The sequence below is a fragment of the Ambystoma mexicanum genome, chromosome 4q (genome assembly GCF_040938575.1).
Source record: "Ambystoma mexicanum isolate Mex_15411 chromosome 4q, UKY_AmexF1_1, whole genome shotgun sequence".
NCBI classification, from domain to species: domain Eukaryota; kingdom Metazoa; phylum Chordata; class Amphibia; order Caudata; family Ambystomatidae; genus Ambystoma; species Ambystoma mexicanum.
The window spans coordinates 227,127,500-227,155,385 of NC_090928.1; the positions used below are offsets into that span (position 1 = coordinate 227,127,500).

At 49.0% G+C, this 27,886-nt stretch overlaps 1 protein-coding gene across 6 annotated transcripts in view; it reads right to left on the reverse strand.

Annotated features, from left to right (window-relative positions):
- Positions 1-27,886, reverse strand: part of CDK19 (cyclin dependent kinase 19) — a 1,825,462-nt gene that overhangs the window by 881,647 nt on the left and 915,929 nt on the right. The gene's annotated exons all lie outside the window — the stretch shown is intronic.

Below are 27,886 nucleotides of genomic sequence, written 5' to 3' on the forward strand. Positions count from 1 at the left end.
ACAGAGGGGACTGAAAATTAAGTTGGACCCCAATAGTGAAGAACAAGTACTGAATGTGATTCATTCTCCAGAACCTGGTGGGAACACAACCAAGTGTGAATTTGTGACAAAGTATCCTGAAGTGTTTTGCGATGAAGTTGGCTGTCTCAATGGAATGGTTCACAAGATTGTAATAAAGGAAGGGAATAATCCTGTTGCATCGAAACTCAGGCCATTGCCGTTGTCAATGCGGAAGGCTGTGCGGGATGAATTGGTAAAATTGGAGAAGCAAGGAATCATTGAACCAGCCAAAGCAGTGGAGTGGATATCTCCTGTAGTTGTGGTAAAAAAGGGAAATGGTGATTTGAGGGTATGCATTGATCTAAGAGAACTGAACCGGTGTGTAGTGGCAGATCGCCATCCCCTTCCTAATATGGGTGAGCTACTAAGTAGGACTGGAAGCGCAAAATATTTTGCTAAGCTTGACATGGCGAGTGCGTATCATCAGATAGGTTTGGATGTTGAGTCGCGTAAATTGACTGATTTTATCAGCTATGAAGGCATATATCAATTTAAGCGCATGCCTTTTGGTTTGGTGTCTGTAACGCTCACCTGACTCCCACAGAGGCGCTGGCCTGGTTCGCGCTGCTGTGACCTCTTCTAAGGTGATGCGCAGGGTTCGGAAGACGGACTGGACCGGGCCCCCAAATCTGGCTTGTCTGGCTCGCAGAAGTATCCTTCTGTAGGCGAAAATAGGGGATTAACTGTCTGCGGGGTAATGCAATCGGCCTCCCACTTTCCCCTCTCACCCTCCTCAAAACCCTTCTGTAATTCCTCGTAGCGTCTCACCTTAGGGTCTGGAAGGACGAGCTCTCCATCCTGCTTCTGATGCAGGGGCGCGTTGGTATCCAGTTACTTCACTGGATTTTCGGATTGGTGAGAACCAAACTTGCTTGGCTTCCAGGTAAGTTTTTTGATAAGAGGTTCCCCTTGTGTCCATGCATTAATGTACTAATGCTAGTGTCTTTTTCCCCATAGGGGCCGGGTACGGAATGCCGGGGAACAGGCACCGACCCGAGATGAGAGGTGAAATCCTTGTAGAAATCAGGTAAGCCTTTAATGAGCATTTTTTGGTAATGTCTTTTCATTCGCTCATTAACGCTGATGTCTCTTTTTCCCCTTAGGGGCCGGGGTCCGGAAATGTCAGGATGCGGTGCGGACCCGAAATGAAGAGGGAATGAATCAACAGGTAAGTCTTAACATGGAGATTTAGCTTTCCTTATTCCCTTCTCTCTCTCACCTTTTGTTCTGGTCTTTTTCTCCCTAGGCGCTGGGGCGTGACTGCGAATCCGGATGATCGCTGCTGAACATGGAGGCGCCCTGTAAAGGTGAGTGGAATGCGGCTCTGCAGCGATCGACGCGATGGGCTTTTAAATAAAAGACTTCCTTTTCAGGATTGTCAGCGAGATGTCTCCGGGATGCGGATTTAGCAGGTAAGCACTTTTCCTTCTTCTGTTCTCTTCTTCTCTTCCTTTGCAGGTGATCCAGGATGCTGGCAGGCGTGGCAGAAGTCAGGATGCAGGAGCAGACACGGTGAGCATCCAGCGGCTAGATGCAGAACAACGCGAAGCACGTGTGGCTGTTCGGGTGGGGTTTAAATAGCCTTGGAAGAAGTTCCAGGTATGTATCCTTCCTCCAATCAGGTATGTATCCTTCCCCGACCACGCCCGGATGGTAAATTAGTCCCACAGGTAAAGTAGTTCCTTTCAGGCCTCAAGGAGGCCGGGATCCTGCAGCATGGTCTGCATCAGGTAAGTGCACCCAAGCACTCCCATAATGAGCCTGGCGCCTATGGCGCCAGGACTGATGTCTTTTATGAGCCTGGCGCCATAGGCGCCAGTACACTGTCCAAAGGGCCCCTATATGGGGTTGCTGGGTCCTTCCTTGGGGACTGGATGCCCGCTTTCGGGGACGCAGGGCTTGAACCGGCTCCCCGGGAGCGGGCATCATGACAGTGTCTGCTTCCTCTGCTTTTCAGAAGGTCATGGACAAATTGTTGAAGGGAGTGGATGGAGTGTGGTGCTTTCAGGACGATGTCCTGATTTGTGGGAAGAATGAGAAGGAGTTAAAGTCTAGACTTGAGATGGTTTTGATTATATTTAAGTCAAGAGGAATAACTTTAAGGGGTGAAAAATGTGTTTTCATGACTCAGACAGTGGAGTACCTAGGTCATGAAATTTCTGAACAAGGTCTCAGACCAAAAAAAAACTTGGTAGAATCTATTTTGAAACGCATTCACCAAAGAACAAGGCAGAATTAAGATCTTTTTTGGGTACCATTGAATTTTATCATCGCTTTGTCGAGAATTATACAGACCAGATAAACAGTTTAAGGGCACTGTTAAGGAAAGGTGTTGAATTTATTTGGACAAATGAATGTGAGAAGGAATTTCAGGAAATGAAAAAAAAGATTGACATGGCAAAACCTCTATCAATGTTTGATACGAGAAAGAAAACAATCTTGTCTGTGGATGCAAGTGACACGGGTTTAGGGGTAGTGATGTTGCAGCCAGATGTCGATGGCACAGAGATGGTAGTGATGCATGCATCACGCATGCTGAGGGGTGCAGAGTTAAACTATTCAGTGTTGGAGAAAGAAGCGTTGGCGTCCATTGGGGCATAGAACAAAATGAAAAATTTTGCTTAGGGCCAATAATTTATTCTAAGAACCGATCATAGGCCACTTAAGTCAATTTTTGAAAATAAAGGTCTAGATAATGTTTCGAGGAGAGTAGCAGGCTGGGTGACCAGATTACAATGCCACAAATTTGTTATTGAAGTAGTTGCTGGCAAAGAGAATGTTCAAGCTGATCATGCCTCAAGGGTTAAACTTGAAGATGTCAGTTGCAGCGATAAAAGTATGTTTGCTGAAAATTAGATGGTTTTTGCCACTGTTGAAGGTATCATACAGAAAGAAGAGTGGATTCGAGTATTTAAGTCAAATGAGATGTGGAAACGAATCATATCTTTTGTTGAAAGTGGATGGCCGGAGAAAAGATTGTTATCAGGGGAGGAAAGGTCAATGTGGGAGGTGAGGAATGAGCTGTCATTGAGAGGAGAGTTGTTGTACCGGTGGGACAGATTGGTTGTTCCGGGGTGTTTGAGAGGGAAATTAATAAGTTGCGCCCACCAAGGTCATATTGGTATGTGTAAAACCAAAGAGGTCGTTAAAGCTGATTACTGGTGGCCAGGGATTGATCGGGAGATTGAGAAAGCTGTAGCTGCATGTCCTGAGTGTGTGTTGTCCGGGAAAAATCTCATTGCCATGTCCCAACCAATGGGGAGAACTAGTACCCCAGCGGGAGTGTGGCAAGATTTATCAATGGACATTTTGGGTCCGTTGGATATGGGTGCAGATAGAGGTAGGCTCATTCTGGTGTTGGTTGATACTTTTTCGAGGTGGACGGAGTTTAAGGGAAGTTACGTGTCAAAGCATAATAGGATTCCTGGAGGATGTTTTTGAGAGGGAACGATTACCCAGTAGCATTTCTCACCGATAATGGCCCACAATTTGTTTGGAAAATGTTTTTGGAGTATCTTGGAAAATGTGGCATCAAACACAAAAAGACGCCCTTGTACTATCCCCAAGCCAATGGTATGGTTGAAAGGGTGAACAGAAGCATTATGGAAGCTATACGTGGAGCCAATGTGACCAACTGTGATAGGAGGGTGGCCATGAGAGATAGATTGTATGCTCTAAGGATGGCCCCACGAAAGGAGACAGGAATCAGTGCTTTTGAACTGATGAAAGGGCGGAAGGCAAATACATATGTGACACCAGCCTGGTTAGGCAGGGCAAGAGCGACAGATGTAGTAGTGGATGTTGTAAAAAGGAAGATGGATGCTCGTAAAAGTAAGTGGGTGGAGAGAGTTAATGAGAGACATCCAAAAAGAAGAACAGTTGTTGGAATTGGAGATTGGGTCAGAATAAGGAGGGTGGTTATCTCCAGGAAGGGAGAGCCATTATACTCAGAACCCGTCAGGGTTGTACACATTTTTAATAATGCTGTGTGTGTGGAGGGTGGTCAAGTCTGGATTTTATCTAGAATTGCAAAAGTAAGAAAATAGACTTGTACTTTCTCATGTATATGCAGCTGATAACAAGGAAGTTTTGTTTTTAGTGGAGGGGGGTGTGTTGTATATAGGTTATGTATATTAATGTTTACTTGTTGCTGTAGCAACATCTGCAGCTTATGTCAGTGCTTGCAATGACACAGTGATGTTCTATATTGGATTCTTATTTATGTCATAGCTGTTAGAATGTTATTGCAGGATACTGTTGTTGGTTAATTTATGTCAGTTGGACCCTGGATGTTGATGTGTTGGGGGTCTCATAGTATACTGTTTGAAAGAAGGCAATAAAGCTCAATTTCACTTACCTGGTTGCCTCCATCATTTCCACACTACCCCTGTAAATATGCTGATTAGATCACTGTAGCTAAGAGACTACTTAAGGAGTACATCCCACATTGTGGCCTTCCAGTATCCATAAACTCTGACAGGGGCACTCATTTCACAGGACAGATTGTCCAAAACAAGGCCCTACGTATTCTTCAAAAGTTCTACTGCTCAAAATGGGGACCTGAAAACCTGCCTAGCCAAGGTGTGCCATTTAACAGGCCTAGGCTGACCAGCTGCTCTCCCTCTCATTTTGATGGACATTTGAAATACTGTTAACAGAACGCATGGCCTGTCAACACATGAGATTCTAATGGGCAGACCCATGAGGATGCCAGTGACTCCTCCACTAGCTCCAGAACTATGTGTCAGGAATGGCACTCTATAAAGAGTGGCACAGGACACCCAGAAAGGGTTTGGGTGGTTGTGCCAAATAAAGTGGACAGGTAAGAACACACACAGCGGAAAGGAAAGAGAACGAAGAGTAAGCAAGAGTAGCAAGGGAAAAGATACAGAATGAATACCCTCTTGGGGTGTATGCAGATAGAGGAAAAGAGTATTCCACGAACCTTGGAAATACTCTAGCCTTCTGCACAGTTTGCTATAACAGAGGCCCACGCTGTTTGCTCATGACTTGGAACAGCAGCTCTGGGTGTCTGTAATGTAGAAACAGGACAAGGGAAGGGGCAGAGGTTGACTGATGGGAACCAACAGACAAGCTCTGTACAAAAGGGTCTACAAACAGTACAAGAGAAGATACTACAGACAAATCCAGTAAAGGAGGTGATAGCAAACTAGCAGAAGGAAATGAAAGGAAAGTCGTGTAACAGGATAGGATAGCAGAGGACGGTAAGGAACAAGGTTGAGAGCTCAGAGGAGCAGGAAAGCAATGAGTAAGCCCACAGGAGTAGGACTGTAAGGTAGAACGCCCAGAGGAAAAAGGGCTTAGGGCAGCAGAGTAAAGCAGACTGCACGGCAAGGATCCCGTAAGGGCCGGGCAGTAAGGAGTGAACCCTGAGGACAGGGCCGCTGAACGTAGAAGGTAGCAGAGGACTGTAGAGAGCTGCTAGGCCGAGAACCCAGCGGAAAAGGTAGATAGTAGGCAGCGGAGCGTGATAAGCTGCAAAGTAGGAAGGCCCAGAGGACAAGGGCTGTAGGTAGCCAGAGAGCTAGGCTGCAGAGCAGGGAGCCCCAGAGGACAAGGGCTAAGGCAGCCGGAGTGAGGCAGGCTGCAGGGCAGGGAGCCCAGAGGACAAGGGCTGAGGAAGGAAAGCAGCAGAGCGTGATCAGCTGCAATGTAGAGGGTCCGCAGGGCTAGGGCGGAGGCTGGAAGGCAGCAGAGTGTGATCGGCTGCAATGTGGAGAGCCCGGTAGGACAAGGGCGGAGGCTGGAAGGCAGCAGAGCGTGATCGGCTGCAATGTGGAGAGCCCGGTAGGACAAGGGCGGAGGCTGGAAGGCAGCAAAGCGTGATCGGCTGCAATGTGGAGAGCCCGGTAGGACAAGGGCGGAGGCTGGAAGGCAGCAGAGCGTGATCGGCTGCAATGTGGAGAGCCCGGTAGGACAAGGGCGAAGGATGGAAGGCAGCAGAGCGTGATCCGCTGCAATATGGAGAGCCCGGCAGGGCGAGGGCGAAGGCTGGAAGGCAGCAGAGCGTGATCCGCTGCAATGTGGAGAGCCCGGCAGGGCAAGGGCGAAGGCTGGAAGGCAGCAGAGCGTGATCCGCTGCAATGTGGAGAGCCCGGCAGGGCAAGGGCGAAGGCTGGAAGGCAGCAGAGCGTGATCCGCTGCAATGTGGAGAGCCCGGCAGTGCAAGGGCGAAGGCTGGAAGGCAGCAGAGCGTGATCCGCTGCAATGTGGAGAGCCCGGCAGGGCAAGGGCGGAGACTGGAAGGCAGCAGAGCGTGATCAGCTGCAGTGTGGAGAGCCCAGAGGAGCAGGGCTGTGAGGCAGGGAGCCTGGAAGGCTATGGCTGGAGGCAGCAGGGTGGAGCAAGCAAAAAGGCAGGGTCCAAGCAGGAGTGAAGGTAAGCAGCATACAAGATCCGTAGAAAGATGCAAAAGGTGGAGGAACAACTCTCAGATGCAACCGCCTGAGCCACTGCAGGCAGCAGCCTTTATACTGCCTAGCCCAGCACAGAGGCAGGCTAATTGGTTGCACCTGGCTAAACAGACCTGCAGGCAATCGGCCACCTCCCTTTCTGTTCCTGGGCTGGTGGAAGCAGGGCAAGTCTCTAGGGCTTCTGGGGGGTGTAGTTCCATTGATAACCAATAGGAACAGCCAGGAATCAAAGCTTGTAGCCAGGTGCATTATGGTATGCGTAGTTTGTTGGAAATAATAATTAAGCAGCAAAGTCTCGCAAATGGGAAATAAAGTTTCCAAAGTAAATATAGATAGATCCAAGAGTCTGTTGTAAATAAATGATAAACATATAGTCAAAATTGAGCGTAAATGGATGCGCCCATGGCGCAGGCATGACACTATGTAATCTTCAACTGAATAATGATCTTGTATCATATTGCAAAAAACGAATGCGCGTTCTCAGTTATCACTATCAGCAAATACAAGAAGAATATCCTCGTCCACCTGAAGCACTGTGCCACAGCCTCCTACCAGGAGACTGGGTGGTCCTGAAGGTTAATCTGCGAAAGTCTTCCTACCAGGTCCTGCTGACAACCCACACTGAAGTCCGTTGCAGAGGCCGCAGTGCTTAGATCCACGCCAGCCACTGTGTAAAGACAGCATCACCACCAGAGGAAGACCAACAGCAGAAACACCACAGAAAAGAGATCCTGCCGTTCACCAGCACCCCAAATCCAGTGCAGCTGTCGTTGTCAGGGGTCCAGGATAAAGACACCCGGCTGCAGCTACCCACCAGGGCCCCAGAAGCCATGCCCTCGGTAAAATCGCATCTGGCGCTCCTAGAAGACAACACGCCAATACCTGATCCAAGGTATAACCTACAGAGTTCAGCAGCCATCACCCCTGCCCTCGGCAAGTGACCATCACAGAGTGTCATTGCTACACCTGCCTTCTGCAGGTGGCCCAATGCTCTCCAAATATTTTGTTGTTCTTCATGCAGCCACAATAGCGCAGCGCACCTGGACAATAGGTGCAAAAGCCCTCCAGTCCAAGAGATCTGGGGGCAAGCTGGGTGAGCCTTGCACCTCAGCATTTGCATTTGCTTCTTCTGTATTGCCTGCATCACAGACCAGCTGCACCCTGACACATGTGAAGTCTTAGGGTCTTCTCATAGCTGGTGCATACCTGCTCTTTGCATCTCCTGAGTTGCCAGCAAAGAACACATTGCTGTACACCAGCCTGTTCTCTTCAAGCTCGACTCCTACCTTATCATCATGCCTGCTGTTATCCTGAACTTTGGAACTCCCTATCACTGAACCTGCTTGTAACTTTTGGGCATACGGCCCCATTCTGCGTAGGGCTGGACTGCAAAAGTTAGGAATCGTATTGCCCCCTCATGCCCACTGCATAACTAAGGTTTCTTTAATCATATGCCTATCATGCCTACAATGTCTAACAAATGATTACTGCTCACTTTTCATGTTCACAGCCTACCTAAGCAAGCATCCTGTGGACAAGATACTGCCCTGATTGATGGGCAAGATTTCTTGCTGTAATAAGTATATGTTATATGATTGGTTCATGCACAGTGCCATTGATTGTAAAGTATTGGACCCTGCTCTTTCTCTCCCTCCTCACTTCTTTCCCCGCCAGTCTATGTACACTGCTGTGATATACGCTGACCAGGGTGGGGATTTCCCAGACTAAATACTACAAGCACAGCCATTGGTATCCCCAACACAATCAGACATGTTGTCCCTGCTGATTGTTTTTCTGGGACTACTGCCCAGCACTTCAGTATTCATGTCCCCAGACACCAATACGTTCCTCAAACTTCTCATGGACATATGCCGACCAAAAAGAATGCCTCCAATTGTTATGTATGCTCGCACACCCCTATGCATGCCAATGGGTTAATGCCCTTTATCCCTGTTCCGTTCGATTTGGCCGAATGGTGTTATTTCCTCAACATGACTGAGAACAGGACTAATCCCAATCGTCCCTTGTTAGACTATGAGTTGCCGTGTGTATATTTCCACCACAGCTTCTCCAATACTATGGGCCTCATTACAGTAGTTCCGTACTGGTACCTTTTGCTAGACCGGCATAGTCTGAGTAGCGATGCCGCTAACACTGACACCGCAAGTGACCCACCGCATCCGACAATACCGTTGCCGGTATCTGGAAAGATAAGCGGCAGCCATGCCTGACATACCGGCATGGCGTTAGTTAGTGCACATTCCAAGCAGCCCGGACACGCAATTACCGGCATGGACATGCCAGTAGTAATGTGAAAACGATGCCGGAAACACCAGCATCGCGGACCAGTTGTTAAGCCCGTGTCTCTGCGGCATCTTTCAACTCGGCCAAACTCTTTAAAATCTGCAAGGAGCTTGCCAACCCTGCTGCAGTCTCTACCCCTCCTCTTGCCTCCCAGGCTCTCTGCAATGACCTGGCCTCTCACTTTATCTCAAAAACCCAGGACATCTTCCTATTCCCCCTCAGTCTGCGCTTGCTAACCCCACTTTAACCACCCACCCCCCCATCCTTCTCTTCCTTTCCTCTCTTCTCCCCTGATGAGGTTGCTAGACAAGTCCGATCTATGAAAGCCTCATCAAATCAGGTTCATCCCTGTTCCTCTGAAACCATCAAGGACCACATTGACACCCTCGCTCCGGCCCTTGCTGATTTCTGCAACCATTCCTTTGCCTCAGGATCCTTCCCCTCCCCTGTGAAACACCCCCTTGTGCATCCTTTTCTCAAGAAACCCACAGCTGATCCTTCCTGTCTGGCTAACTATCGCCCAATCTCCATTACTCCTGGAAAAGCTGGCCATCTCTCAGCTTAACCTTCATTCTGATTCTGTTGGCCGTCTCCATGACCACCAGTCTGCTTTCAGAGCAGCCAGAAGCACGGAAACTGCTCTCCTGAACATCCATGAAGATCTGCTCTCCAACCTTGACTCTAACATTCCCTCTGTTCTCATCCTACTCGTTCTCTCTTCGGCCTTCGACACGGTCAACCATACCATCCTGCTCAACCGTCTCTGTGAGAACCTGGGTATCACTGATCAGGCTCTGGCCTGGCTGACCTCTTTCCTCTCTGATCGACCCTCCCAGGTCCAACTGAGGTCCTTCCTATCATCTATCTTCCTCTCTACCTGTGGTGTTCCCCAGGGGTCTAACCTCTCGCCCTGGCTTTTCAACCAATACCTGGCAACTCTCGCCCACTGCGTTGCCATTCTATGCCCAAATTTCCAGTGCTACGCTGATGACACAACTCATTTTCAGGCTCTCCTCGGCCACCTCCTCTCCCTCTCTCACCTCTGATTGCCTAACTGCCATTCAAGATTGGTGTGCCACCAGTGATCTTTGTCTGAATACCAGCAAGACGGAGATCCTCCTCATCAGCACACCTTCGCCATCCTTTCCCCTCTCTCTCTGGCCGGCCTCGCTTGGCCCTCCTCCTATCCCCACCTTCGAGGCTAAGAACCTCGGGGTCACTCCACACTTTCCTTCTCCGCCCACATCTCGGAGGTATCTAAAAAGTCAAACTCCTACTGCACCTCCTCAGAGGTACTCTTCCTTTCATCTCCTTGCCACAGAAGCTCACTGTCTCCCAAGCTCTGGTCCTCTCTAGGTTGGACTATTGTAACAGCCTCTTTCTAAATCTACCTGCCTCCACTCTTCGCCGTCTGCAACTAATCCAGAACAGGACTGCAAGACTTGTTCTAGGCCTCAAGCCCTCGAATCGTATCTCTCCAGCTCTGAAATCTCTCCATTGGCTCCCAGTGGATGCAAGGATTAAATTTAAAACCCCCTGCATTGTCCACAAGGTTTTCTGGGGCCTGGGTCCAAAATACCTTCAGCTATCCCTCCACAAATACCTCCCTTCTCTATAGCCCTTCGCTCCTCTACCTCTAACTCCCTCAGGGTCAGTCATTTTTTAAAGAAACGAGTTGGGGAGAGATCCCTGTCTTCGGCTGGGGCCTCCCTCTGGAACAGCCTTCCAGCCACTCTAAAACTTGCGGAGAACCATCTCTGGTTCCGGAAGCACCTCAAGACCTTCCTCTTTGCATCTGCCTTTGCTCGCTCTCTGCCCTGCTGATCTGCTCCCTCTTGGAAGTGTGCACCTGGCCACCCTCTGTCCCCCGGCCCACGTACCTGCTCACCCTGCCACCCTTCTGCCTGCCTCCCGGCCACCCCTCTCACTGGGGACTGCATCTGTACCCATACAGTCCCCCAGCCCCCACTTTTATGCACTTATCAGACTTACCCAGTTCTGCTGCCGTAAACACAGCACTTGCCACTTTCTGACTGCACTAACCCCGTTTATTGTCCCATTATCTATGTATTTGTATTTATTATTATTTACCTGTTCTCCTCTGCTCCGCACTTTCCACTCTCCCCCTTCCATGCACTTTTCTCCTTACCCTTTCTCATGCACTTGCACATTCTCAATGTCACTGGGCCTAGTAAGATTGTTGTTTTGTTCCCCCCTGTTCCCCTCCCTTGCCTTGTCGCGCTCTGAAACACTTGTGTACGAGCACGATACAAATAAAATATCATATCATATAAGTAGATTCATGTGTGTAGAAACATGCCACAGGCGCACAAAATCAGCACAGGTCGTTCAAATGATCAGTGCTACAGCACAAAAGGATCACTCCCACACCCCACACCACTTACAATACCACAATGCTAGCAGTAGCAGTACTGGAGCTGGAGGCCATGCCTGCAGGACTATTACTTGAAGAGGCAGGGAGGCAGAGGATGCAGCAGAGGTGCTTGAGGAGAAGGAGGGCCATCATGTCCTAACAAAAACCCAGAAAACAGGGGGGCAGAAAACAGCATAATTTACCTGGCTGCTGGGTGAGTCTAACTGCAAGGCCATGTGCACTGTTGAATTGGGGGGTGGGGGGACAGAAAACAGCATAGCTTACCTGGTTGCTGGGTGAGTCTAACTACAAGGCCATGTGCACTGTTGAATGTGGCCATGTAGAACACCCATCACCAGTGGCTGTGCACATTGTATGCTCAATCCATCATTCCTCCTACTTCTCTGCGCTCATACAATTACAAAAACACCATGAAAGTGCACAGACGACAGATAGGGAGGTTAAAGGGTAAGGATGACCAGGTATAAGCGCAACGATCATTAATCGTGACAATAGTACAACAAGTACAGTTACTAAATTAAAATTGATAAGTGCCTACGTTGTTTTGTGCATGCATTAAACGTGAAAGTGTACAGGTGTCACTCAAGGTGCAACACATTAATAGAATGTCTGAGTACAAGGCCTTGACAGACGTGTCTCAATTTAGGAAAAAGATCCAGTGCATGCAGGAGAACATCAATTCGTACAGCTATAAGCAAATTAACTACATGTACCAGAATGCACCACACCAAAGTGAGAACAAGAAGCACAAACACAGTCAAGCAAGCCCACAACACCTGATGCACAGACAGATAATACTTATGCTCTCACCCACATAACAGCGTTTGTCAGCACACCAATTGTCCAGGTCCCCTGCCAGTTAGAACCACACAATTACACATCCATCTCATTATAAATCTAAAAGTACCCTAGTACATGGGCATCTTGTTATTATTTCTTTCTAACACAATAATGACATATCCAGCAGTTCCATTTGTGTCAGTTGGAGTAAAAGTGTCAGAGGCCATGTTGTCTGGAATGGGCCATGCGAATGCCATTGCAGATCACACACCCAACACGCACCTGGACAACGTACATTTCAGGTACCTGGAAAATGAGATATGCTAGCTAAACAACATTTTGCATGTGCATATTTGTCCACTCAAATGAACACTTTAAAGCCTATACCAACATGACATGACCAGAAGAATGACATTGTACACTTTCTTTTGCCCCTGTGCAGGTGATGCTGGTTACCCCCTGATGCCATGGTTGATTGCCCTGTGAGGCAACCACACAACATCCATGAGAAGGCATACAATCGTGCCCATGTACGTACTCGGTGCACCTTTGAACAGACAGTTGGTGCCTGAGCAGATCGGGGGAGCACTGATGTACAGCCTGGAAAAGGCAGGAAAGATAGTGCTTGCCTATGCCATACTGCACAACATGTGTATCGGGCGCAACGTCCCCCTGCCCCCCGACATGGACATGCACCCACCAGAGGCCGATGACGATGGTGATGATGATCAGGCAATTGCACAGCGCTGTGATGGCCTGGAAGGACGTGTCGCACGAGATGGACTTATACAGCACTACTTCTAATCACATGTCACACGTGCGGCACAGGCCAGCTAGCACACTGGGCACTGCACATAAATAAAAACACTCGCACTAAATAATCAACGGCCAGTCATTATTTCTTTTTGCAACCCAACGATATTTTGTGATATTAAATGTGAAATGACTACACTCCTAATACTATACACCCCAACTATCCCTCCCCAATACTCCTCCCCAACTATCCCTCTCCTCTCCCCCTCCCCGACTATCCCTCCCCACTCCATCTCCCCAACTGTCTGTAGCCAACTCCTGTCTTGTTTTCCTATGTACATTGGCACGGGTAACAGTCAGGGCACTTATGGGTCCATGGCCTATTTGCGTCCTCTTTTAGGCTCCGAGGGTGCAGGGCGGGACAGGCGCATGGAGCGTCGCCTTGGGCTGCTCTGTACAGAACTCCCTGGTGTTGTGCTAGTTAACGGAGCGGGTGGTAATGCCAGGGGCTGTCGGTCCAGGAAAGCCTGGAGCAACATGGCCACAGTTTCAGTGATGGAAGACATCACACTGTTGCCCTCCCTTATCCTCTGACATCTGGACAATGGCACTTGTGCAGCAAACAAGTTCCTGTGCATTTCATCTGGAACTGGCCTGCACACTCTCGCGCGTTAGCTGCGCCTCCTGAAGGTGCTGCTGCACCAGGGATGTGAGTGCATCCTGCAATTGCTACATCCTGGTGAGGCGGCCTATATATCCCTAACACTGTGGAAGGGTGGAGGTTGGGGGCTCACTGGGCTGAAGGGCAGGGCCTCATTCATGCTCTGGTCTGTGTCGCCAGTTTCAAAACCACCCTCGTCTGCGGAGTTGACTCCAAAGGACCAATGTGTACAGCCTTGTGGCAGTGGTGGAGGGGCCAGAGGAGCCTGCAGTGGCAAAGGGGCCACAAGGGCCTGCAGTGCATTGGTGGAGGGGCCACAGGGGCCTGCAGTAGCAGTGGTGGAAGGGCCACAGGGGTCTGCAGTGGCAGTGCTGGAGGAGCCACAGGGGCCTGCGGTTGCAGCTGGAGTAGCAGTTCCACATCTGCCTGCTGAGACTGGAGCCCTTAGTTGAGGTGGTGGTGGTGGTCCTTTGGCGTCATCGCCTGGTGCCCCTTGATGTACTGGGCTGGCCGTCCTCATTGCCAGATGATGTGCCTCAGGAAGTCAGAAATGCAGGGCGTCAGTGATGAGACAGATATTAATGTTTCGGTTGAATGAAAGTGCTGTGTCAGGGACATGGCGGGTGACATGGCATGGGGCACACATGCTTGGATCATGGATACTGTGCGGGTGGATGTGTGATGTGCCTACATGGTGTGTGCAGTGCCGGAGATACTGTGGTGGTGTACTTGTGATTTCTAGGTAGGGTGTTGGGGTCTGGCACACAAGCTGTATGATGTGTTGTGGAGGAGTGTGCCATGGGTGCGGGTCTCCATGTCCCTGCTGCCTGTGGCACTTACTGCGTCGGTTGAAATTTGTGGTCATAGGTCTGGCTGGATGGGACAAGGGAGTCACATGTTTCCTTGGTGTGTGACGCAGGTCATTTGTGGATGGAATAGTTGCTTGGCACCGACGTGACTTTGTGCCTGTGCTAGCATGGCAGAAACACCACAAGTCATGCTGTGGCAGGGGGATGTGTGTCTTGAGTGTCAGCAGGGGCATGTTATGTTATCGATACAAGGTGCTGTGCTATGTTGTATATGTGAATGGGGTATGAGTGAGGCTTGGGGTGAAGATGTATGTCGTTGTGCGCAACCAGCTTGCAGGAGGGGAGCAGGGCTGTATTGGTGTTGTGCACAACACACTTGACGTGTTTAGCAACTCTAGTGTGTGCAGGGTGAACAAGGAGGTTGATTTAACATTGGGGTTAGGTGTACTCACCAGCCTCGTCGGATGCCTCTGCAGCACCAACTCCATCTATGGATTCAAGGTGCAGCACACTGCTGCACATCTCCTCCCATGGCTGCAGGTGAATAGGGGATGCGTTGCCACCACCTGTGGCCATACCCTGGGTGCCCTGGGCCGACAGGACGTTGCGCACCCTCAAGCGCAGGTCATCCCATCTTTTTTGGCAGTCACGCACAGTGCAGGGGGTTGTGCCAACTGCAGTAACTTTCTGTGTCAAATCCTCCCATATGGCCTTTTTTTCCTAGCTGGGTCTGCCTGCGTAGGCCGGTGGAGAACAGTTGGTCTGCATGCTCCACAATGGTATCTGCCAACATGTTCTTTTCTAGCTCGCTAAAGAGTGGCTTGCGCCACCGGGATGCAGGTACTCTTGATATCTTGATTTAGCAATATCAGTGCTCAGGATATGGGTACAAGTTCTGTGCTCTGAGGATTGCAATGGATTGTGTTTTATTAATGGCCGCGGATCGATTTCCTGTTCCGGCGAACACTAGAATTCCGGTTACAATAATAGTGGCACCGTTGTTACCGGTGGACCCGGGAGCGTGATGCCGGATTCGGAGTCACCGGCAACGAGGGTGGCAGTGTTGGCATTTTGGGGGATGTCTGGTGGAATTACCAGGATGCCGATGCCACCGTGTCTAGCATGCCGGAAGGCGCGTTCATGCCAACACGGAATCAGCTGTTTCTGGCAGCTGTACTTCACGGACACGGTGGCACCGGCATGCCGGTAATTACGATTTCTTACCGCCAGACCCGTAATGAGTCCTTTTGTCTCCTAGGATCCCAACTGCATTTATTTCACAAGCTTATATATCAGTCAGCGATAACATCACCATACAAACGGGATCAACGCCCACCACCTACCTTTTCTCCCGGGGGGGGGGCAACATTACTATCTCGCATCACCAAAATATAAGTATACCTCCCGGTCATGTCTGGCAACGGCAATGCTGTCTCTTCCTTTCCTTGTTTATCCCCAGGCCTACTTGCTTCATCCATTCCTTAATGACCCAAATGCCTACCACAGATTTGTCCCCCTGGGCGAATATCCAAGATTCTGTGCTGGTACCCCCCCCATCAGCCAGTGTTTGACTGTATCCACATAGTAATGAGCTTGATGTATTGTGCGTCTTAGGTTGACATTATATAACACAATCCTGCGCCCTGTGGTCTTTACCCTGTTCGAGGGATGATCAAATGGGGGGTTGATGTGGCAGAATTGTCCAGATACAATACCCGTTAGCAATCACCCTCCCACGCTTTAATCCTTCGATCCTTCATCATGTCTTAGCCTGAGGCCTCTTAACCCGGCTCTCCTGTCATGCCCACACCCCGCCTTGGCTCCGCAGGCCTCAACCTAATGCTGCCCTCGGGGACCCATGAGACACCAGCTCCAAGTACCTTTCCATAGCTGTTTACAAACACCACCTTATAAGGAGTATTCCGTTGTTTATGCCAAAGTTGCTTATTGATCTTGCTACACAATGTATCCTGCCTGTAACCCCAAGGCTTATTCACAAATGTGTGCTTCCTAGTATTACCAAATGTCTACAAACGTCATGGAAACTTGCCACGCTATAGAAGATAAGCTCTGACCCAACATCGCAGCGCGCTCTGACAACTGCTGCGTCACTTGTAATTCCACAAAACAATACTTGCTTTACTGTTCTCTCCAATAAGAAACTTGGTTTGTCTATCAGCATGGTGTCCAGACTCTTCATTGCTGTGGGGTTCCTACCGGAACCGAACACTCCTTGGGGAGGGGGCTCCTTTTGGGTCCTTCGGGGACTTCCTTATCAATATAGATCCAACCATATGTGGCGAATCAGAATAAGGACGCAGACTCTCGAAGGACATTTGCAAGGTGTATTTATTAAAAAGGGAGTAGTTTCTTACCTGTAACTCCATTTCTCCAGCGTTGGTATCTTTCATGGATTCACATGCTGTGAATATTTCCTGTCGCCAGGCTGGGAAACCTCAGTAACTTTAATATAGCAGTTTTCCTATGGAAAACTTCGACACTTTGAGTGTCCTATCGATGTCTTTATGGGTGCTTTAGGCTGCACCAATAGGAGGTCCAGTATAAATAGCCCCGCTCCTGCGGCTTCCCTCAGATTTTAACCTCACCAAAATGGAGGAACTCGCAGCATATGATTGCCTGAAGGGGGAAGGCTGGAGGGCGCATGTGAATCCATGAAAGATACCAACGCTGGAGAAATGAAGTTACAGATAAGAAGCTACTCCCTTGTCCAGCATTGGATCTTTCATGGATTCACATGCTGTGAATAGACTACATAGTAGTAAGATAACATGGAGGTGCATAACAGGCAAACAAGAGCCATGCCCCAGGTAATTATGAACCAACAATAGACAAGCATACATTTTCAGTTATAAAAACCGGAAACATCAGCAAAGCCAAACCTTACCTTATTGGAACAGGCGCTGGAGGACTGGACGCCTCACCTGCACATCCTCCGCATGTTGTCTACCCAGACAGTAGTGTCTGGTGAAGGTGTGTGGCACCGCCCATGTTGCTGCTTGGCAAATGTCACTGAGCGGTATGCCGGCCCACAGGGCAGCCGACGATGCCGTGGGCCTCATAGAATGGGCCCTGAGTGTCGACTGCAATGGCTTGCCGGCCTTGTCATGGCAGAAGGAAATCATAAACGATACCAAACGGGAAAGGCCCTGCTTCGAAATCAGCCTCCCCTTGTTGGAGGGGCCGAAAGCCTCAAATAGCTGTCTCGACGTTCTGAAGGACTGAGTCCTATCCAGGTAAAACTTCAATGCCCTCTCGACATCCAGGGACATCAGCTTGAGTGGACGCCTTTGGAAAAAAGGTGGGCAAGGCCAACGTAGCGTTATTATGAAACTCTGATGGAAACTTCAGAATATAGTGAGGATTCGTAGATAGGAAAACCTTGTCCCTCATGAAACGCAAATACGGCGTGTCGATAACCAGATCCTGAAGTTCGGAAACCCTCCGGGCAGACGTGATGGCCACCAGAAAAGCCACCTTCCACATGAGAAACTTCACTGCCATCGTGGACATGGGTTTAAACGGTGGTTTCATGAGGGCCGAGAGTGCCAAGTTGAGACTCCAGACCGGAGAAAACGACTTCTTTTGGGGGAGGGGAGGGGGTACGTCCTGAAAAGGCCTTTAAGGAAATGTTTAATCAGCCTGTCACTGAACAGCAGTTTAGAGTTGTGCTGCCTCGTGAACCTGGAGACGGCAGCCAAGTGGACCTTGATCAAAGACAACGCCAGACCCCCTTTGCCAACAGCAGAAGATAAGGCAGGAGTTGTGGAGGCGAAACCTGCAATGGATGCACGTTCCGCTGCCGCAAGCACCATGCACAGAACCTTTCCCACTTTCAGCTGTAAAACACAAGACACGTTGGTAGACGGCACCCTTGCGGTCGCCAAGATGCAGCGACAGTCCCGTGGAATGCTTAGGTATCCAAATTCAGAGTTGTCTGGAGCCACGCTGCAAGGCTGAGGGAGCTGGGGTCGTGATGCCTCACCTTTACTTCATTCTGTGACAGAAGATCCGTCTCTGATCCCAGATGAAGAGAGTCGGCCACTGCTAGGTGAAGAAGGTCTGAGAACCAGGTCTGTCAGGGCCAGAACGGGGCTACCTTTTGGCGTTTCGCATGTTTGTTTACCGGCCTCGGGTTCAGAATGGGGTGGCACTTTCTGTTCAGTTTTTGGTTGACGAAATTTCGGGACCTTTTCAATAGCCCCTTTCTCCAGCATCAGGCACACCTCCTGCCTCAAGACCTGCAGATGCAGCTGTGAGAACTTCACCGGTGGAATAGGGAGTGGTGGACAGCAGAACTTGTGGCCATATTGTACTACATCCAGCACCTATCGCTCCGTTGTAATAAAACGCCACTTGTCGACATGTTGTGCCACTTTCCCTCCAAGTCGACTGCCCTTGTTGCAGTCATTGTTGAGGCTTGGACTGGCTACCCCTAGTAGAGGAGGAGGCAGAACCTCTCTTCCGCTGACTTTGATAGTCCTTGGTTCGCTGAGCTGACTGGTAAATCGACGAAACCCCTGAGGGGAATAGCCGGAGCGACTGTAGCCTTTGTCGCGCGATTCAGCAAACCTGCCGTTCCCAGAGGCTCCCCGGAATGAGAGAAAAGGACGAAACTAACGCCTACCCTGCAGCGTTTCCAGAGACCTCGCCGTATCCGAATACTTATTCATATTCTTAAGGCCCTCGTCAATTTACTCCCCAAACAGCTGCTCCCCCTCCCAGAGCATGTCCACCAATCTATGCTGTACTTCAGGTCGGAAATCGGTACAGCGCAACCACGCTTGCCGCCGGAGGATGACCCCATTATTTAGCTGTTTAAACCCGGACTCCGCCAGGTCCACTGCAATCTTAATGCTATGACTGGAGATTTCCTTCCCCTCACAAACTAGAAGCATTGCCTCCCTACGCTGCTGCTCAGGCAGATGGTCCAGCAGCGGCGCCAACCTGTGCCATATTTCCCTGTCATAGCGCGCCATAATGGCCAACGAGTTGGCTGCCTTCCCCGTCGTCAACCCCACCTTCAGCACCTTCTTGCCAAAAGCATCCAGCTTACGGCCCTCATTGTTCGGGGGAGTCGCACACTTATGCTGGCTACGTGCCTTCCTACTGGCAGCCACCGACAACACCGACTCCAGCGTGGGCTGCGACGTGAGGCACCTCAGCGTGGACTCAGGCGCCTTAAACGTTTTCTGCAAACGCCCCTTGACCGCAGGCTCGGTGAAAGGATGGCGCATTGTACGAAGCACTTTCTGCCCCACGGGGTCCAGATGGGGATAGAGAAGGTCGCCTTTTCCCCATATGATTGAATAAAAAGCAGTCTTTTCTCTCCTCCTCTGGAGTAAGGCCAAACGGTGTCTAGTTAAAGGATCGAATCTAAAGGGTCGACAGGTCAAATGATCGACACCAAAGGGTCGACAGGTCAAAGGATCGAATTTTTAAAAAAAATTATACATATTTTTTCAGGTTTTCGTTTAGGGAAATAAGTGGTTTTTAGCAAAAAAGGGGTTGGGGGGGACCACCTCCCAAAAAAAACAAAAATATGTGAAAAAAAACAAAACAAAATTCGATCCTTTGACCTGTCGACCCTTTGGTGTCGATCCTTTGAGCGGTCGACCCTTTCACTGTCGATCCTTTGACTGGCAACCAGGCCAAACTAGTGGCAAGGCTTGGCCATCATGGCATGAAAAGCACCAACATTGTCGGGGGGCGAGGGCTGTGCTGGACTGCTCGGGGGATCCACCTCTGGGTCCGTATCCCAGGTATCTGCCCGTCTGGGCGGGAACGACACCTTGCTGGATGCTATCGGTTTAGACTCCACCAGCTCCCCCAATTCCTGATTCCTACGAGGAGGGGTGCATCCCCTAGGAGATGGAAACGGAGTCCAAACCAGTGGAGATTTCCTTGGTGGACCCTGGCGAGGGGTACCCGCCACATCCTTCGGTCGGGGAATGGCTGAAACCTCCCGCCCCAATGGCTCCACCAGGTTTTGGGGCACCGGGAGCAGGGCATCCAACTGTCTGAGGAGCGACTGCAGCGTAGTCAGCACCTGTATCGAGAGCAAGCAGTACAGGCTTACCAACGGATGCTGAGGCAGAACAGCCCCAGGTCGTCTGACCTGGATGGAACCGCCAGCCGTAGGCCCAACGCCGAAGGGTCCAGGAACGAATGAGACTCCTCTTCCAGAATTGAGGCCAAATCGTAGGTGGAGGGATCTTGTTGTGGAATGTCCATTCGGAGCAACGACGCAAAGCTGGTCCCAGACTGCCACGGCACCTCCCAGGAAAGCAATGGATCTCCATCAGACCCCAGTGGACCCGCAGAACTCGGAAGTCCCACACCCGCCGAAACAGCCATCGTCGAGGCAGTCATCAATGTCATGGTCGCTAGCCAGGCCGTAGCCAAGGTCATCATCAGCAAGGTGGACAAAGGGATCAGTGGCATCACAGCGGTCGTCGACGAGGGCACTATCATCAACAAGCTCGTTTTCCATGGAATCGAGGCCCCACTCGCAGGCGAAGATGACCGCTTGAATGCGGAGCTGTAATGGCGTCTGGAAGACTCTTTGCTCGACGGTGGTCCTTCGAACAACGAATTCTTTCGTCGACTAGGACGACGAATGGGACCACGACTTTTCCTTGTCTAAAGAGGAGGGCCTGCACAATGGATCCCCAGGCTTCTCCAGCCAGCCACTGGAATCCTTCGACTTCTCAGGCCGTGGTGCCTGCGTGCTTAGAGCGAGGCAACCGGACGACGTGCCTGTCTGCACTGGCCTTGCCACCGTAGACTCACTGCCTTTTCCTAACCCAAAACCAGGTCTGCCCCCCGGTGTGGTTTCTTCGGCGACAGCTCCGCCGATTGCTCCATCTGGCGCAGAGGAGACCTCTTCGCCGAAGAAGCAGAAGACTTGCCCCCGCAGGCCGAACCAACCTCCGAACCCGGATAGGCACCTTCTTTCAACCAGCAAATGAGCAGCCGGTTATGGTCTTTGAGCGTCTTCTGGGAGAACCCCTGGTAAACCTCGCAGTTCTCCACAGGTGATTGGGTACGGGCAATATAGACAGTACGCATGACCGTCCCCTTCATACACGTTCTTGAGGCCACAGGTCTCGCATGGCCAGAAAAACAATTTCTTCGGGCCCACAGATGACATAATGGGCCTTGAACACACTGCACCAATGAAGTCATAGAAAATCCAAAGAGAAAAAACAATTCTCAAGAGAGAACACAAGGTAATCCCAACAGATTGGAGACTGTTGAAATCTGAAGGGATGCTGCAGGGGTGGGGCTATTTATACTGGACGTCCTATTGGTGCAGTCTAAAACATCCATAAAGATGTCGATAGGACACTCAAAGTGTCAAGGTTTTCCATAGGAATACTGCTATATTAAAGTTACTGAGGTTTCCCAGCCTGGCGACGGGAAATATTCAAAGCATGTGAATCCATGAAAGATCCAATGCTGGAGAAATAATATGACAGCCTAACTATCCTTATCGCAATGGGATATTCACTACCTATATGAATAACTAAGGTGCTCGTCAGTCGTCTGTGAATGTCTAAAAGGAATATGTCCGCTGTCCAAAAGCTAAATGCTAACTGACCCTACCGCCAATTTAGCAAACTAAGGTCAGGAGAATGACTCCCTTCTCCTGATGCGTAATTCGAGCAATTCCTTTCTTAGTCTTGGGTTCTTGTTAATATGCAATTTTTAAATAGTCTTTCGTGACTTTTCTTATCAGGTTGTGCAGCTCACTCAAGAGATTATACACTTTAGTTTCCTCTGTAGAAAAGGCTTTCCTAGTCTCTATTGAATCGTTGGATCAATCTTTATGTGCTTTGCATGAGCTGGCAAAGTAAAGCTTCCTGTATGTTTCTTGTTTCCATGACATTTATAGTTCACCTTTTGATGGCCTGTTCTTTCTAGTGGTTTATTTAACTTAGAGGCTTCTTTGGACACCAGTTCATCATTTCCCTCTGTGTTATATTCTACTTTCTGACTCTTGACCCAGGGTTAACTTTCCCCTCTTCCCAGGGTAGTGGTATCCCAGTCTTCTTGATCTCCCCCTCGGTCAAATCCAGGTTCCGCCAGCAGTCCATCTGGGACAGATGGAGAAGGATCAGCCCAATCCTTCGATTTCCCACCAAGATGGCACCCAGTGTTCCATGCAACAGTCTAGTCTCCGGATACTCTCCGGTCTCTTTCCTGCTCCTACCTCCATCTGATTTCAGCAGCGGATATACGCGTCGGCAGTCAGCACACCTGCGCGTTACTACTCTCCAAAGTTCAGATGCTTCGGGAGTATACACGCTTCCTTCTAAACCTCTGTTTTCCCCAGGTCATTCCACTCTAGGGACTGCAGGGGAATCAAGGGTTCTTCTTACTCTCCTGCCACACACTGTTGCATCATATACAGTCAGTGCAATCTTTACGGCTGTTAGAAGAGATTCAAACATTATTTTATAATAGATAGTGACGCCCAAGAAGACGCAGCCATGGACCAAATGCAACAGCGGGTGACGGCTGTGTAGTCTCTGACCTTGGAGGTCCAAAGCCTTAAACAAGAAAACATTTACGACAACAAGTGAATCGTCCACCCGTAAGCCCTGAGCTGCCTCTGGGTCCCCTCCCAGGAGGCAAGTTCAATGGCAATCCACATAAACTGAAGGAATTTCTAGAGGCATACACTGTACAGTTTGCCTTCAAGGCAGCATTTGTTCCAGCTAACAGGGATCTCACAGTTGGCAGGGGCTGCATTAGCATGGGCTACCCCATTCGTCACCACCAACAACCCCATCCTGGTTTCCCATCCGGCCTTTGTTAACAGTCTGAAAGCAATGTTTAGTTGTCAGGAGATCACAGTCTCCTCCCAAGAACATCTTTTGAATTTCAAACAAGGTTCGCAGGTCTACATCACCAGGTACAAACAGATGGTTGCAGATACAGCATGGCCTGATGATGCTTTGATTACACTTTTCCGCAGGGGTCTAAGAGTAACTCAAGGATGAGATCTCCTGCGTGCCTCGTTCTGTTAATCTTGCAGAGATGATAATGCTGGCCATCCAGTTAGATTATAGGATGCAAGAACGACATAGTGAAAGAAAGAAGGGCAAGTTTGTAAGGACCTCCCTAGAACCTCTCGTCCCCCCACTCGAACAGTAGCACCAGAAGAAGCCATGCAGCTGGGGGTGGCTCTTGGTCCCCTGTATACAGAAGAACGCAATCGCAGACACACTATGGGGCTCTGTATGTATTGTGGATCAAGAGATCATTTGGTTCCACCTAAGAACAGGAAAACCCCAAATCCCGATCGTAGGGGGACTGCGATCCCGGTTGACATATCTGATTCCACCGATTCGAGTACGAACCCCACAAGTGCTCCTATGGTGGTACTTGGAGTAGATTTAATCTTTGCCGATATAGAACTTCACAACATCCTGGCACTGGTGGATTGCAGCGCTGCAGGAAACCTCAAAGATGACCAGTGGGCAAATGGCAAGGGTATACCAAGACAGCTAAGGATGTGTGTATCCCTGTGGAAAGTGTGGACGGTAGTCCATTGACATCTGGACCCATCAAAGAACAAACACTCCCACTCCTGATGTTCATCACCTCCAATCAAGAAGAGATCTCTTTCAATTTCATTAAAGCAGCCCATTATCCAGTGATCTTAGGACTCCCCTGGTTACGCCAACACACCCTTTATGTTAATTGGACGGCGGGTACTTTGTACTAAACAGTGTTCCCATCCCAGGAACAATGTCTCACAGAGGGTTCGGTTGGGCTACACACACCCATCCCCCAGTCTACCACCCCAAAGAATCCTACCATACTTAGCAACATACAAGGAATCTCAAATTTATATCAAAAATACCAAGAGGTCTTTTCCACACCACAATATTCATTAGTCATTAACTTACCTCCCGACCAACCCATTCCATTCGGAAGAATGTACATTCTCTCTGAGAAGGAAAAGAAAGTACTGAAAGAATATGTACAATCCAATCTCCAAAACAGGCTTGCTACAGAATCAACGTCTCTGACAGGAGCCTCACTTTTCTTTATTCCTAAGAGAAACACAGAGGAGCTGAGCCCTTTCATAAACTTGAGAGGATTAAATAAAATCACCATTCCAGATCGTACCCCATGTCTTTAATCCCTGACATATTGGAAGCAGTAAAATGTGCTTCCATTTGCAAAAAACTTGATTTCCGCTGAGCTTATCATCGTATCCATGTCACGACTCGGAACGAGTGGAAGTCGGCATTTCGTACACCCTTTGAGTATTACGAATATACCGTGAAGCCCTTTGGTTTGGCCAATACACCTGCCATCCTTCAGCGATTCATGGATCATGTCTTCGCTGACCTCCTGTTACACTCAGTTTTGTCTACCTAGATGATATTCTTGTTTTCTCACAAACCTTGGGGCAGAGCATATACAGCATGTCCAGATCATCCTGGGTCGGTTGAAAGATAATCATCTTTATTGCAAACTGGAAAAGTGTGAATTCAACCAAGACCAAGTCACCTACATAGGTTCTGTCCACCCAGGGCACTTCGATGGACCCAACCAAGGTCTCAGCAGTCATGGACTGGCCTTCACCTTTGACGGTGAAGGAATTACAGAGATGTTTGGTATTTGCAAAAGTGTATTGAAAATTCATCCCTCCTTTTTCCCCGCTCATTCTTCCCCTAATTGCTTTTTTGAAAAAGGGGCAGTTTTTCAGTGGAAAGACTGACCACAACAGGCCTTTGGCGAATTGAAACATTTGTTTACCTCTGCCCGCATTTTACTTACCCAGATCAGAACAAGAGCTTCATTGTTGAAACCTATGCGTCACACCATGCATTAGGAGCAGTACATATGCAGTTGTCTAACTAAGGACAGGAATGTCCGGTGGCGTATCCGTCTAAGACGTTGTCTTCCTCGGAACGGAATTATTCTATCCTGAAGAAAGACTTGTTTGCAAACAAAAAGGCTTTAGAAGAATGGAGACATCTACTGTTGGGCAGAAAATATCCGGTGGAAGTCCGGACCGGCCATCAGAACTTGAAAGAACCCGGTACAGTCGGCAAGCCAGATGGGCACACTTTGTTTTGCCATTTAACATAACCTTCACTTCATCCCAGGAAGGGTCAATCTAAAGGGAAAATAAAGGGGTAGTTCTGCACTCTGAACCCTGATCCTTCAGGTGTAGTATATATATATCCAAGGTTGGATCAGTAGAATGGGATGACACTCTTTTAATACATATTCAAATTTTTATTCCATATTCAAATTTTATTTCATCAATTCATTACACAAAAAAATCATCTAGATATCATAAAACCTGATAAAAGAACACAATTTCATACCAACTATCATGGCCACATACAAAAGTTCATTCAGACATTCACACAATAAGAACACCCAAGGTGTTTTATGAGACAAAAGGCATTGGAAAAGTAGTATTTCCTTTCATTTAATACATTAAACAATGACCCAGTCCCTAATATTAGGTGTTGTGGTATATCTGATGCCGAATTAAGGTCAGATATCTTTCACAACACGTGTTTCGGTCAGAGACCTTCTTCAGGACGTAGGGCAAAGGAAAGTGCTTCGCCCTGTTCTCAACAGATATGGGCCCGTAACCAATCTAAAAACAATAATAAAAACAAAGTGTCATCCCTATTCCTTCTAAAAGGTGACTATTAATCTCACAATATGTTTCAGATCTCTTCACACCCCAGTCCCTACTCACCCCCAAGTTCCAAATCGAGGGTAGGTACGGTATGTATGTGGCCATGATTGTCGGTATGAAATTGTGTTCTTTTATCAGGTTTTATGATATCTAGATGATTTTTATGTGTAATGAATTGATGAAATAAAATTTGAATATGGAATAAAAATTTGAATATGTATTAAAAGAGTGTCATCCCATTCTACTGATCCAAGGGTCAATCTAAAGGCAGATGCTTTGTCCAGGAAGGACACCCACGTATTTCCCAGTTTTCATTACAAACAGATTTTCCGTAAGGCTATTTTTATCGATGCAGTGTCATATTTTCTTCGACATCTTCGAGAGGAAACTCGGAACCAGGAAGACCTGTGCAAACCAGTTGCAGACAGATACCCTCTCCAACAAGAACATGGCTACTTATTCTATGACCAATGGGTATATGTGCCTACAACCGCCCTACAACGAGAGGTACTAAGGATGTGCTATGATTCGGAGGCTGCAGGACATAGAGGCATTGCCAATACCACAGACCTGATACAAAGACACTTTAGGTGGCCTACCTTAACCGCAGATGTAAAATATTATGTCTCCTCCTAAATTACCTGCTTAGAAACAAAGATACCCAGGAGATTTCCTTTGGGACAGTTGGTAAACATGCCCATTCCGGACAGGCTCTGACAGATAATTTCTACCGATTTTATAGTGGATCTAAAACCCTCCAAGGGATTCACAGCAGTGATGGTCACGGTTGACTTCTTCACAAGACTGGCTCATTTTCTTCCACTACTGGGAATCCCATCGGCAGCTCGCATGGCCAGGCTATTCATCGAGACCGTCTTTTCTCGACATGGGTTCCCCGAAACCATTCTGTCGGATAGGGGGTCACAATACACAACCCGTTACTGGCAACAGATCTGCCCCATCTTCAACATCAAGCTAGCCTTAAGTTCAGGGTTTCACCTTCAAACCAACGAGCAGACGGAGAGGCTAAATAAGACGATAGAGACCTATCTGCGATATTTTATCTCGGCAGCACAAGACAACTGGGTGGATCTGTTACCGTTGGCTGAATTTGCGTATAATTACGCATCCCATGCAGCTCTATGATCCAGCCCCTTTCTGTGTACACATGAATATCAACCTTCTTGTTTTCCATACATAATGCCCTCATCCACCCGGTTCCCGGACATTGATGCCTTGATGTCAGACATCAACAAGGCCACTGGATCACCCGCACGGTCCTCCATATGCCACAAAACCGAGTCAAATGGTTTGCTAATCGCCATCGCTCGCCTGCACCGGTCATTACTCCTGGTGACAAGGTGTGGTGCGCCTCCCGCTTTCACCCATGCCATCTGGTGCCGTCAAAACTGACACCTAGATATTTCGGTCCTTTTGATGTTTTAGAGAAGAGAGGACCAGCAGCATTCGAACTCATACTTCCTCCAAGATCCACTCCGTTTTTCACATGTCGCAACTGAAACCCAATGTCCTGGACCGGTTCCAAAGAAATTCTGTTTTTATCCCCCTCCGGTGTTCACCACAACAGGTCCTGAGGTTGAAGTGTCCGGGATCTGTGACTCCCGTTACTTCCATGTCCGCCTATAATACCTGGTGGACTGGAGGGGGTATTCTCCCGCAGATCGCATTTGGTAACCGGCGACCTCTGTCCATGCCTCTAGATTGGTCTAATGTTTTCACAGACTCCACCCGGGTAAGCCGGGTGTGTCTCCCCCTGGAAGGTGGCATACTATCACATCCAGGTTCCGCCAGCAGTCCATCTGGAACAGATGGAGGGATCAGCCCAATCCTTCGATTTCCCACCAAGATGCGCCCAGTGTTCCATGCAACAGTCTAGTCTCTGGATACTCTCCAGTCTCTTTCCTGCTTCCGCCCCCATCTGATTTCAGCAGCGGATATATGTGGCGGCGGTCAGGGCACCTGCGCGCT